Source organism: Megalobrama amblycephala, linkage group LG1, assembly GCF_018812025.1.
Source record: "Megalobrama amblycephala isolate DHTTF-2021 linkage group LG1, ASM1881202v1, whole genome shotgun sequence".
Classification (NCBI taxonomy): domain Eukaryota; kingdom Metazoa; phylum Chordata; class Actinopteri; order Cypriniformes; family Xenocyprididae; genus Megalobrama; species Megalobrama amblycephala.
The window spans coordinates 17,815,408-17,828,660 of record NC_063044.1 but is presented as its reverse complement, the minus strand read 5'-3'; the positions used below and the strand labels follow the sequence as shown (position 1 = coordinate 17,828,660).

The following is a 13,253-nucleotide window of genomic DNA, read 5'->3' as shown; positions in this document are numbered from 1 at the left end:
ATAAAATAATTCTAATTACGATTTATATAATTATTATATGATCTATATTATTAATCCATTACACACAAGCAATTTTAGTTTAACAGTTATTAAGCATTTAGTTTAAATGAATATTAATATATACAGATCATCAAGCTGTAGAATCAATAGATAACTCTTTAAAAATGACTACATGTGACCTTACATGTATGAGTCTCTTGCTATATATTATCATGCAACTATATAAACTAACTTCGCAAGATAATTTATTTTATTTTTCCTCTTTCATGGACAGGTATTTTCTTTAGTGTAAATGCGTTTAAAGTCTTAATTTTCTTCAATCTCTTAACCTTCAGCAAAAAAGTTTTGAATCACACTGGCTCTCTTGCGAGAAGTGAATCACAGTTTATCTCTGTTGCAAGGCATGTGATTGGCTGTTTGCCACTGATGTCATGCATTCATGTGACATGCTCCACAAACTCAGGATCAAAGCCTGAGTTGACAGAGAAAGTTGATGATCAGCATCATGGTACCAACAAAGCCGGATTGGAGTGGTTTGGTTTTGTCAACTCGAAACTAATCCTATAACCCTGAGTTTGTTCAACTACCATCATGGTACTGGTTATTTAATCAGATCTTGAGAGTTTAAATGTCTTTTATCTTCAGTTGATTTCATTTAAGGCTGTGGCTGGAAGTCAGTTGTAGTTTCTGTTCATGTTTCTGTTTCCTTCAGTGATTCTGCTTGTTCACAGCAGGTGTTTGAATGTTTTAAAGAATGTTTCAGGAACATCATACTAACCTTTAAATAACATTCTATTAAAGAAACTGAATATTTCAATGTTCTTGGAAGGTGAAAAAAAATCATCATTCTTAGAATGTTGAATTGCTAATAAAAATGAAGTTGAAAGAACATTTCAGGAACATCATACCTTTTAAAACAGTGTTCCTCTAACATCACAAAAACTTTTATTTTAAAGTTCCCATAACCAAAACTGAATGTTTGGAGAATAATCTTATAACAAAAAAAATGTTATCTGGGTAAACACACCTGAACAGCTAATCAAGGTCTTCTACTAAGCATAATAGGCCAGTTGAAGCTGTACTTGGTAGGATAGTGACCCCTTGGTAGGACAGCACACCCCTGGGGGGTTAAGTGTACATACCCACACATCTTTAAATGTGCTGTTTATTCATCTTTCTTGTAACAGTCTTACTAAAATGATGAAAAGAAGATCTGCTATGAAGGAGGTGAGATGATCACAATTATTTATTAAGTGTTTTCGTGCATGCAGAGATGTTTCCTTGATGCAATGAGCCATACAGAGATATTAAGAGTAAAAGACACACTTCTAGATTCAGTTAAACTGATTTCCATCAAGATTGGAATCAAACATTACAGTAATCAGATTTAAAACATGAACTCACAATGTTTGCTTCCTTCTGTCTCTCCTATAGATCTATGATCCGAATGAAGACACATATACAGCTCTTGAGCCCAAGTCTATGACCTCTGAGCTATACGACACACTCACAGTAAGTGAAACGTCAAAGTCCGATAATCCATCACAGATAGTCACATGACCAATCTCTCGCTCTCTTTCACACAGACCATTCATCCCAGACCTCCTGAAGACTCCTGCATAAATCTTGGTCCTCAGAGCTTTTCTAAACATGAGAATACATCAGTAAGTGTCAGAACCTGCAGCTCTTCTCAATACAGAGTTCAGAGAATCTTTATTGTCTATCAGCAATGATAGAAATTTTTCTTAGGTTAAAAGGCTCTCATACAATACAACATAACAATACATACAATCCACAACACACAATTCATTTTAAAACAAACATCTTAAAATTAAAAAATAACCCCACACACAATCACTTAACCTTGTTTAAAATAGTTTCTGCACTGGGCACAAAAGAATTCCTGTAAGCCTTCTTCTTAGCCAAGGGAGTTCTAAACCGGCAACCTGATGGATAGCATCATAAATAGGATGTGTACAATCTGTAATAATAGAAGCTGCTTTCCTCTTAACTGCCATATAATAAAGGTTTGAAAGGTGAAGCTGCGAGACCCCAGTAATCTTTGATGCCTGCTTAATAATTTTTGATAATTTTTTCTTATTTCCAGCTGAAAGTATGCTATACCAAGAAACAATATTAAATGGCATGACTGATTTCAAAAGTGACCAATACACTGTAGTCATTATATCCTGTCTAACATTAAATCTTTTCAGCTGTCTCAATAAATCAAACCATCTTCTGTACTAGTTTGGTTGTTTTATGTATCTTGTGAAAGGTTTTATAATGTTGTTGATGAACTTAAAGGGGCTCTCTGTAGGAATGACACCCAGTGTTCAAAATAGGAACTGCAGTCCAAATTCAAAATATTGTTTGGCCTGCCCCCTCGTTCAAAGACGCGGGTTGCCAGCTTTTACAGCATATGGTTGCCAGCAACAATATGGAGCGCAATTGACAATGAAAGCTGAGGAGACTTAAACACTGTAAGCTGATGAGTTGATTTATGATTAGTTTTGATATGCTGTTGTTCATAGAGATAATTAGATGGATTCAGAGGCTTTTTAGTAGAGATGCACCGATTGCAATTTTCTTGGCCGATTTCTGATTTTTTGTTAGTGTGATCGGCCGATACATATTTTTTGCCGATTCCGATTTTCTTTCTAAGAACTAGAAATGACAACATATACAAACAAAAATCTACTTTTCTTCAATGCAGAGTTTTATTTTCATTAAAAAAAAGTAAAAGTCAGTAATAAAATATAAACAGCTCAAATAAATGCAATAGAATAAAGAGAGCTATGAAACTAAGTTTTTCGGGTTAACTGGGTTTTTATTCAGGCAAGAAATACTACAGAAATTAAAGTAATCAAATGTAAAATAACACATTGTGTTATTTTGCATTGGTTACCTTAATTTCTATAGTCTTTATTGCAAACAATTCTTACTATTAAAGTTCTAAAACGTATTCAGACAAGAGCAGAAAGTGATTTTCTTTATCTTTTGTTCTTTGATTAACATGACAGACAGCAGCAGGAATATTGGACTACTGTCCCTTTAAGAGTTTATGAATGGTGTTCAACGGACCCAATACTGTTACACACAACATGGGTTCACTTTCTTAGCTATTTAACAATTCAAAACTGATGGTGTTTATCTGTATACTCGCCAAGATTGCCTGTGCTGCTGGTTTTGACATACTTTTGTATTTATTTGACAGTTTAAGCGCAGGAAGGCGCTTATTTTGTTACTTGTGACTCTGTTTGATTTCTGTCTCTGTTTGAGACTGAGCGTGGCTTGTTCGCTTCACTAGATCAGTGGTATGTGTGCTTTTGGTGTGAGCGCGAGACCTGCGGGAATGACTAAAATTTATGCGCAATACAAGCACTACTTAACCGGAGCGAATGAGACGAGAGAGAGAGGAGGCGCCCGCGCGGGTGTGTGTCACTTCACCGTGACAGAGAAGAGAGCGAGAACGCGCAGCTGACGTTATTGCCTGATTCTCTGACCCAGTTTGTTTGCTGGTTTCCATGGCTGCAATACGCGGTGTTTTCCGCCAACTGGCAACCTGTGATGTTGAAATACTATTGGATAAACTGGCAGCACATGGTTTCACACAGACCAAAACAAAAACAGACATTCCGACACGGAACGCACATTTTCAAAGTAGAATATTTGGCTGTAGCATTGTTTTTCTGAGAAACAAGTAAGTGAAATTAGCATGTTTCCTAAATATCTGCAAACATATTAGGGTATTTTTATGCTTTATTAAAGTAAAAACATAGAGCCCCTTTAAGTCAGTCGCTCTTCATCTTATTGTTTGTCCAGATCAACAGGAAGATGCTGCAGTAAGAGGTGGAGCACAAAGGAACCAATCCTGAGCTCTGTGGGCGGAGCCACAGATAATTGACAGGAATCTTCATTGATGAGTCACTAAAGTGTTTTAATTCTGTATAATTTCATGATATAACAGTGGAATTAAATGAAAGTTTAACACTGGTGAACTGTCAATGTGTGAATGCATAATGGTAAGTCATAATAATAATGATCAAAAAGTGATCAAAAAGTTCCCACTTTTACAATACGCCACGCCTAAAGTTCAGTTGTGGCAAACAAGTTGTGTTTTTCTCATTTTACAACACTTTCCTGTTTTTAAATTATAGTAGAACTGAATCAAAATTGTGTGCATTCACAATGGAAAATGTATCTCATTTTTATCAGGTCCTGTTATTCTGTCTTTTGTGTTCCTGTAACTTTCCATTTAAGTGATCAGTTTTATTTGTGATTGTCTCATATGTATGTGCTTGTACAAACCTTACGGGCAAATTGACACTGCATATATAGATAGTCACAAAATGGTTTTGATTTCATTAAAAAAAAATCTATATTAAAATTATATTAATTACATAACATGGTTTCTGCATAGCTTTCACGTTTCAGTTCTTTTTAAATGTTTGCTCCAAAACACCCAACATATTTAGCAGGCTGTGTCACATAACTATGAGAAGCGAGTGCACAGCCACACACTAGGGCTGTGTCCCAATTCAGAGGCTGCATCCTTCAAAGGACTCAGACTTGAGGGCCATGCCCTCGATGGCTGCAAAGGTCAGACTGAGCATTGTTAAACGGGGAACATTTGTTTATATAAAGCATATACATTTAAAAAAAATTCGAAAATGACCAATCATTTTGCTAGATAAGACCCTTATTCCTTGTCTGGTATCATTTAAAGCCCTTTGAAGCTGCACTGAAACTGTAATTTTGACCCAACTGTTTGGAGACCATTGAAGTCCATTATAAGGAGAATAATCCTGAAATGTTTTCATCAAAAATCTTAATTTCTTTTCAACTGAAGAAAGAAAGACATGAACATCTTGGATGACATGGGGGTGAGTAAATTATCAGGAAAATTTTATTTGAAAGTGGACTAATCCTTTAAGTAAGTAATATACCAAGAGGAAAAGAGGACCAAGACAGACAAAATAACACTCATGATTTTGCCCAAGAAATTTGTATAGAGGTAAGTCATAGTTAAGGGCATTTTTCTTTATGATGTACGATGTAAACAACAATACCGAGGAATATGTTACCATGGCTCAAGTGCGTGAATTGTTGGAACATCAAAAAGACTTCTACAGAACATTGCTTGAACAACAAGAAAAAAGTTTCAAAACCTGCATACAAATCATTGTTGATTCTTCAAACAGGAGGATTGATGACCTGTCAAAGCAAGTTTATGATTTTAGGGTGAGTCTAGAAATGACTCAAAAAGAACTTGATGATCTTAAAATCAAATGTAAAACTTGGTCTACAAATTGTAATGAAATCAGGACAGATCTGGACATAATTTGTAAAAGTTTGATGACAATTTCAGACAAGACAGAACATCTGGAGGGCCAGTCAAGACGCCATAATATTGTTGTGGATGGCTTGAAAGAATCTGTAAGAGAAAAGGTGTCTGAATCTGAAGAAAAAGTGAGAAAACTTTTTAGTGAAAATTTACAGCTGGATCATCGGAAAATAGAGTTGGATTGGGCTCATAGAGTTGGGAAGCAAATGGCATCATCAGAGAAGCCCCGACCTATTGTTGTTAGATTCTTGAGGCTGAAGCTAAGAACTTAAAGGGCTTGGGCATCTTCATTAATGAGGACTTCCCTGAAACCATCCGGCAAAGAAGAAGAGAATTACTTCCAGCAATGAAGGCAGCCCGTGAGAGAGGTGATATTGCATTTCTGAGATACGACAAACTTATTGTTCATCCACCTATCCAAAATCAACCAAAACAAAGACAACCAATTGTTCAGTAGATTAATATAGTCACTTATTGCATTTTTGATTAGTTAATCACATATCAGTTGTATAGTACTTTTACAGTATTGATTCCAACAAATTCGATTTTGAAGCCGAGACCTTTAAGCCTTTTGATTTGTCTATATCTGATTCTTGTCATTTTGATGTTGACCCAGATTTGAACTTTTTTCATCGTTGGGTGCTTCAAATTTTTGTACTTTTTATACTGAAACTCAGTTTAATGATTTATGTAGATCTCTGCCTGTTAATGTTTTTTCTACTTTTCTCTCTAGGAATTATGACAATTTCATTCACTATTTTTACTAAAACATCAGTTTTCTGTTATCTGAAACATGGCTTACAGAAAATTCTAGAGAAATTTTTAAATTATCCAAATATAACTCTGTTCATCATGTTAGAGAGAATAAATTGGGAGGAGGAGTATCTGTTTATTTATGAAGAGTATGAATTTAAAATTAGGGATAATCTCGCCTTAAAATCAGATGGAAATGAAGTGGAATGTTTATTTGTTGAGCTTTCTACTGGTTTTGGAGGAAAGAACATTATTGTTGGGGTTATTTACTGACCACCTGATTCTAGTATTCAAGATTTTAATGAAAGTTTGGCCAGTTAACTTGATTTGATAAATAATGAGCATATATTTGTTGATGAGTTATATGAGTTATATTTTAGGTGATTTTAATATAAATCTCTCAAAAAATAATTTTGATACCCCTACTGCAGATTTTCTCAATATTCTTTATTCTAGTTATTAATTTCCTCTTATTCATAAACCTACAAGAGTTAAGGAAAACTCAGCAACATTGATTGATAACATTTTAACAAATTCTCTAAGTGAAGGAATTAAATCTGGTGTTCTATATTCAGACTTGTCTGATCATTTTCCCATATTTCATTATTCTGAAATTAGGGTTAATATTGTTAAACTTTCAAAAGAAATACAGCAAAAGAGAATTATGAGTAAGTAAAATATTTCTAAATTTAAAGATTTGATTGCTAGCATTTCTTGGGATGATCTGTATGAGGAATATGATGCTGATAGAGCATATCAACATATATTTCATCATTCACATATATTTTTCATTCAGCATATATTTCATTCTTCTGTGGAATTAAAGTGTTTTGGCTTTGGGGCAACAAAGCCTCAATTGCTGGAAACCCCTATGAAGTGATTTTTTTTTTTTTATTAACCAAAACCATTGTGATCTTTTCTAAATAAAAGTTTGTGAATGTTGAAATTGTTTTTAACGGGAGCAATCAAACTAGGATGACAAGGACTCAACTGAGCAGTGTTTTTATTCCTTCAGCGGGGGAGTCTACAGATGATGATGACCCTGATTCAGAAGAGTCAGAGATTGAAAAGACCATTCGAAAGATTATAAAAGCTACAATGTTTCAATCATTCAATGAGGTTGAGAAGGCAAAGCAAAAAAAGTCCAAGAAAAATGACAATCAAAACAAGTCAGCAAAATCCTGAAGGCAAACGTATTTGGAACAAAAACAGTACTGTGTCTTGAGTTCTCCCAAAGGTTCTAAAGAAGAATTCTTCTTGAACAGCTTCGGAACCAAGGTAATTATCATAATATAAGAGTGTTGAAAACTTGACGTGGCGAGATTGTTACTTGGCGACAACCAACTGAAGATGCAATAATTTCTGATTTCCTTCCCTGCCCAGATTGTCTGGCCTTCTTCATGAAAAAAGACCTATGGAAACACTCAAAGACATGTAAGGGGTGTAGGGGGCTGTGAGGGGAAAAAAAAAAGAGATAATGAGATCAGCTGCAGCCTGTCTGATACCAATGACAGCAAAGTGTTCTGCAGATGTTAGATCACTTTTACGAAGCATGCGTCAAGAAGTCACACAAATAATAATGGACTGTTTGATCTGATTCTATGGTGAATCGCTTTATACAAATTGTGGTCATAATAAATCACAACATCACTACTGCCACACTGCTGTGTAGATAATCCAGCACTAACATGATGATGAAGAGAATAATATCTTTAATAAATCCAAAGGTATAAATCAAAACATGAAGAGTTTTACACACACACACACACACACACACACACACACACACACACACACTGATGAGACCGGACAAAGAACAACAGAAAGGCAGGAACTTATGCTGCGTTCCAGGCGGGTTTTTGAGCCTGTAAGTCACGACTTAAAATCACGACTCACGACTTTGTAGCGTTCCAGGAAAGTCACACCAAACTGCGTAAAAGTGGCGGGCTTATGCTCATTAACAATTATTTATATCACCAAAGGTGCTTACTTCTTGCTTATTTTAAGGAAACAGAGGAGGAAAATGGCACATAAGGCAAGAAAAGCTGTTATACCTTTTATTTTACCGTGCACTTGCATAAACACCACATCCGTAGGGGCTGCCATTGTTGTGTCGCGGGCTATGTGACGTCAGAACCCGTAACTGGGAGTACATCGATCTAGTACGAGTTCACGGGTGGGAAGTCACGGGTTTGACTGCTGTTCCAGTGCACTTTCACGGTTAGAAGTTTGGAAAAACACGGGTTACGGGTTGCCTGGAACGCGGCATTAAGTAGTGAGGATAATAAGGTGATTGAGACACAGCTGACAAACATGAACTAATAATAATGGTGACCATGGAAACCGAGTGGCGGGAACTTAAAGGAACACAGGAACCAATGAAAACTCAAACAAAGAGTCCAAAACAGACAGACAAGCGACAACTACATAATTCAAAAAATGAGCAAACAGGCAAGGTTCAGGAGGAACCTTACAGAGCTCTGTAAGCCTAACAACTTTCTGCTAGCCGTCACTGTTTGTAAGCAAGTGAGCAACTATCAACCAGATTTAAATATGTTTAAGGTCTCAAAACAAAAACTCAAAGAGAATGTGAATGTCGCTGACTGGAAAGTCTTGGCTGAGACTTTGCTCTGTCAAATCATTCTTTTTAATCTGAGACATGTAGGTAAGGCATCCATATTGCTCCTTGCATTATATGCGAGTTGAAATGTGAAGCCTCCTAATGAAGATGTGGGAAAATCTCTGACAAAATAAGAACAACAGTTGTGCAACGAGCTGACTTGATTCGAGATTTGAGGGAAGAGAGGCAAGAAAGTACCCGTCCTACTCACGAAGGACATGGTTGACTCCATGGACATGCTGAATGAAAGCAGGAGCAAAGTGGGCATTGACAAAGACAATCCTTATGTTTTTGCAAGGGTGGGGCCTTTAACGCACATTCACGGATTGGACTGTTTGAGGAAAATTTAGAAAACGTGGTGCAAAAAACCCCAAGAGCCTTACATCAACCAAATTAAGGAAACAAGTAGCAACTCTGAATCAGATCATGAATTAAAGGCAGGGTAGGTAAGAAATTTTGTTCCAAATTTGTTTAAACTTTCTATATATATACATGCATAATTAAAATGTAAGAACTCTGATAAAAAGAGTATAAAAATCGAGTGACTCTAGACCGTTTAATCTGTATTAAACACAGCTCATTATTTCCATCCGGGACGAAACATAGGATTGGCTTAGGCGGCTGTCACTCTCTCGCAACCATGGCAACCACCCTTTTGCCACACATGACCTGCCCACTTGCGCGCGCACGTTTGATTTGGGGAATCCAAGAGGCATGGATCCTAGGAATACCAAAACAATGGCAGAGAAACAGCAAGCTAAATTCACAGTACCGGCCTATGCAGTTAGTGAAGGCAAACCAGGCAAAAAAGGAAGACAGTAACAGTACAAGAAAAGGCAATGAACAAAAAGTCTTTGGATAAACAAAGAAATAAAACGCGAGTTAATATCGGCGTGGCTTTCCAGCGATGGTGAGAACTGAGGGAACTCAAGGGGCTGAAAAGTGACTCCTTGATGGCTTTATTTCTGCTGGACAGGTAAATCTTTCTTTTTGTATTTTGATCATACATATTTTTTTGTTTATTTTTTCATGAAGCATGTGTCATTAGCACACGTAGCTGCGTAATATAGCTAACATAACATTACTTAGCGAGCCGTAGTAGAGACGATAAATAATGATAGCTATAGTGTTGAATTGTGCATAATTTTACCCTCTGTCTAACTCTTTTACCATGTTCACCTGTAAGTTTACCTGCACGTTTTTTTCGCCTTTGTTTTGTTTTTATATTCTCTACCTATGTTTACTGATGTCTTTATCTTGTATCTGTGTGTGTCGTACACACTTTGTTGTATGTGTGTGTTATTATTTTGTGTCTGCAATGCAGTTGTGAGTTGATATTTGAGTGTATGTTACTCTGTTGATCTGTAGAACAACGTATATGTTATGAATCTTACACGAAATTCATCTTCATCACAGTGTAAATGATGGTAATGGAAAAACGTGTATCATGCAACCTGTTTTTAGCTTTGCCTTATAGATAACTAGCTCGTTAGCGAATCAAAAAATATATATTTTAAACTTTACCAATATCAATATGCTAGCTTGATAGTGAGTACTAAAATACATCTTGTTTGTTTATCTTCATAATTATAAAGTTATTTTTATTACATGTGATTCTGACATGATGTCACTACATGCACTGTGCTCCTTCCTCTCCGCTCGTCTCAGGTAAATAATGCGTCTTCCAGCTCAGTGGTCGGAGTCGCACGTTCATGCGTTTTGGGGGCGTGGCTTTGGAAGGAGCCCAGAAGGGAGGGGGTGGAGTGAATGGAAATAATGAGCTGTCTTTAAAACAGTCGTGAGAGGTCTACAGACACTCGATTTTTATACTTTCTTTTTCAGAGTACTTACATTTTAATTATGTATTGATATATAAATAAAGTTTAAACAAATTTTGAAAAAAAGTTTTTTATACATTTTTTTACCTACCCTGCCTTTAAAAAAAAACAATGAACTTGACCAATAGGACAAATTTTAAAGACATGACATAAGTGTCACGGTCACTATCTGTCTCAACGTCCCTGAACTCCATTTTCCAGCATTCCTCCTGATCCACACCTGCACCCAGTCAGCTCATCATCTAATGGATTCCCTGCACCTGCACATCATCATTAGCACTTTCTATAAATACTCACTTCTCCTGCACTCCCTTGTCTGGTCTTGTCAACCTTACCATGTTGTTTTGGACTTATTGGACTTATGTACTTCTCAGAATAATAGGCCAAATAAAATTAAAACACTATTTAAGGAATATATTTTTTTTGTCCATGTTTTAATTTAGTAAATCTGTTTTGCAGCACTTTGCCAAAACAAAAGGATGAAAAAGTTTTAAAACGTTAAAAAGTTCAAGTTTTATACATTAATTTCATTACCACCATTTTTGATAGTATATATGTATTAAATAATAAAATCCAGAAGAACTGGGTCAAACCAGAATTTCTGAACTTTAATAAATTACTAATGATAAATAAGTTATTAAATTAATCAGTTATTAAATTTAAAGGTGCCCTCGAATGAAAAATTGAATTTATCTTGGCATAGTCAAATAACAAGAGTTCAGTACATGGAAATGACATACAGTGAGTCTCAAACTCCATTGTTTCCTCCTTCTTATATAAATCTCATTTGTTTAAAAGACCTCCGAAGAACAGGCGAATCTCAACATAACACCGACTGTTACGTAACAGTCGGGGTGTACGCCCCCAATATTTGCATATGCCAGCCCATGTTCCCAACATTATGAAAGGCATTAGACAAGGGCAGCCAGTAACGTCTGGGTCTGCACAGGTGAATCAAAAGACTAGGTAAGCAAGCAAGAACAATAGCGAAAAATGGCAGATGGAGCAATAATAACTGACATGATCCATGATATCATGATATTTTTAGTGATATTTGTAAATTGTCTTTCTAAATGTTTCATTAGCATGTTGCTAATGCACTGTTAAATGTGGTTAAAGTTACCATCGTTTCTTACTGTATTCACCGAGACAAGAGCCGTCGCTATTTTCATTATTAAACACTTGCAGTCTGTATAATTCATAAACACAACTTCATTCTTTATAAATCTCTCCAACAGTGTAGCATTAGCCGTTAGCCTCAAATTCATTCAGAATCAAATGTAAACAATATAACATTATACAATACTCACATAATCTGACGCATGCATGACGAACACTTTGTAAAGATCCATTTGAGGGTTATATTAGCTGTGTAAACTTTATGCACTGTTCAAGGCAAGCGCGAGCTCTGTGGGCGTGGAGCAGGAAAATTAAAGGGCCAGTAGCCCTGAATCGGCTCATTTATAATGATGCCCCAAAATAGGCAGTTTAAAAAAATGAATTAAAAAAACAATCTATGGGGTATTTTGAGCTGAAACTTCACAGACACATTAAGGGGACACCTTAGATATATATAAATAAATAGTTTATAAATAAAGTTGTTTTCTAAATAAAGTTTGAGGAAGCTTGGTGGTGGTGACTAGTGATGGGCATTCCGGCTCTTTTTTGTGAGCCGGCTCATTTGACTCAGCTCACTGAAAAGAGCCGGCTCTTTAAATAATAAATGTTTTAACTATGACTTGGACTATGATAGGTGTGAAAACAATTTGTGAAATTGTGAGACATTGCGAGTTTGATTTCATTTAATAATTCAATTAGAACTGTTTTCACACCTATCATAGTCAAAATCATAGTTTATTATTTAAAGAGCCGGCTCACGAAACGAGCCGGCTCTTCAAACGAGCCGGCTCACGAAAGAGCCGGAATGGCCATCGCTAGTGTGTGCGCCTAGGCTTATATAATATTTTTTTTTTTTTGTGTGTGTGTTCTTTGAATTATTAGTCTATTGTTTTAAATAAAATTAAAATCATTCATTACATAATGATTGAATTTCTATAGGCTTTATTTTTTAAAAATAGAGTCGGCTCTTCAGATATGTGAGCTGGCTCCCGACGTTCACGTAAAAGAGCCGGCTCTTAGAGCCGGCTCGTTCGCGAACGACCCATCGCTAGTGGTGACGTTGATCCGCGACCATGGTGTGCTGTAGTCCGTTTATAGCCTACTGTTAGCCTTTTATATCTGACGACTTTATTTAGGCTTCAAAATCTATAAATGTTGTGTTAACTTGTAAAGATTATCTTGATAGAAAAAACGTGCAAGTGTCATAACCCTTTGTTTAAAAACAGAGCTTATTTTCTGCGATTTTCCAAAAGTCTATGGGAAAAATGCATAGGCTTTCAATCGAGGGAACCTGTGCACCGCTAACTTCCGGGTTGGCCTACAAAAACACGTCATCCCTGGGGTACAAACGTTCCATTGGAGTCAATAGAGTTGTCGCAACTCTCTGGCTGCGTCCGAAATCGCATACTACGCGAGTAGGTACTACATTTGAATTTGAACGTACTTCCCGACCGTTAAAAAAGTACGTTCTATATAGTATGAATATGGGTAGTATGAATGGAATTCGGACGTACTACATCCGCCATGTTAATGTTGTCACGTGTCATGTGTTGTCACAACAGCGCGAAAATTTAAAGGG

General features: G+C 36.2%; 1 long non-coding RNA gene across 1 annotated transcript; it reads left to right on the top strand.

Moving 5' to 3' along the window:
* The first annotated feature begins 4,819 nt into the window (after positions 1-4,819).
* LOC125264925 lies at positions 4,820-7,555 on the top strand. Its single transcript, XR_007184171.1, has 2 exons — positions 4,820-7,375; positions 7,481-7,555. It is a non-coding gene; the product is annotated as an uncharacterized LOC125264925 (long non-coding RNA).
* The last annotated feature ends 5,698 nt before the right edge of the window (positions 7,556-13,253 follow it).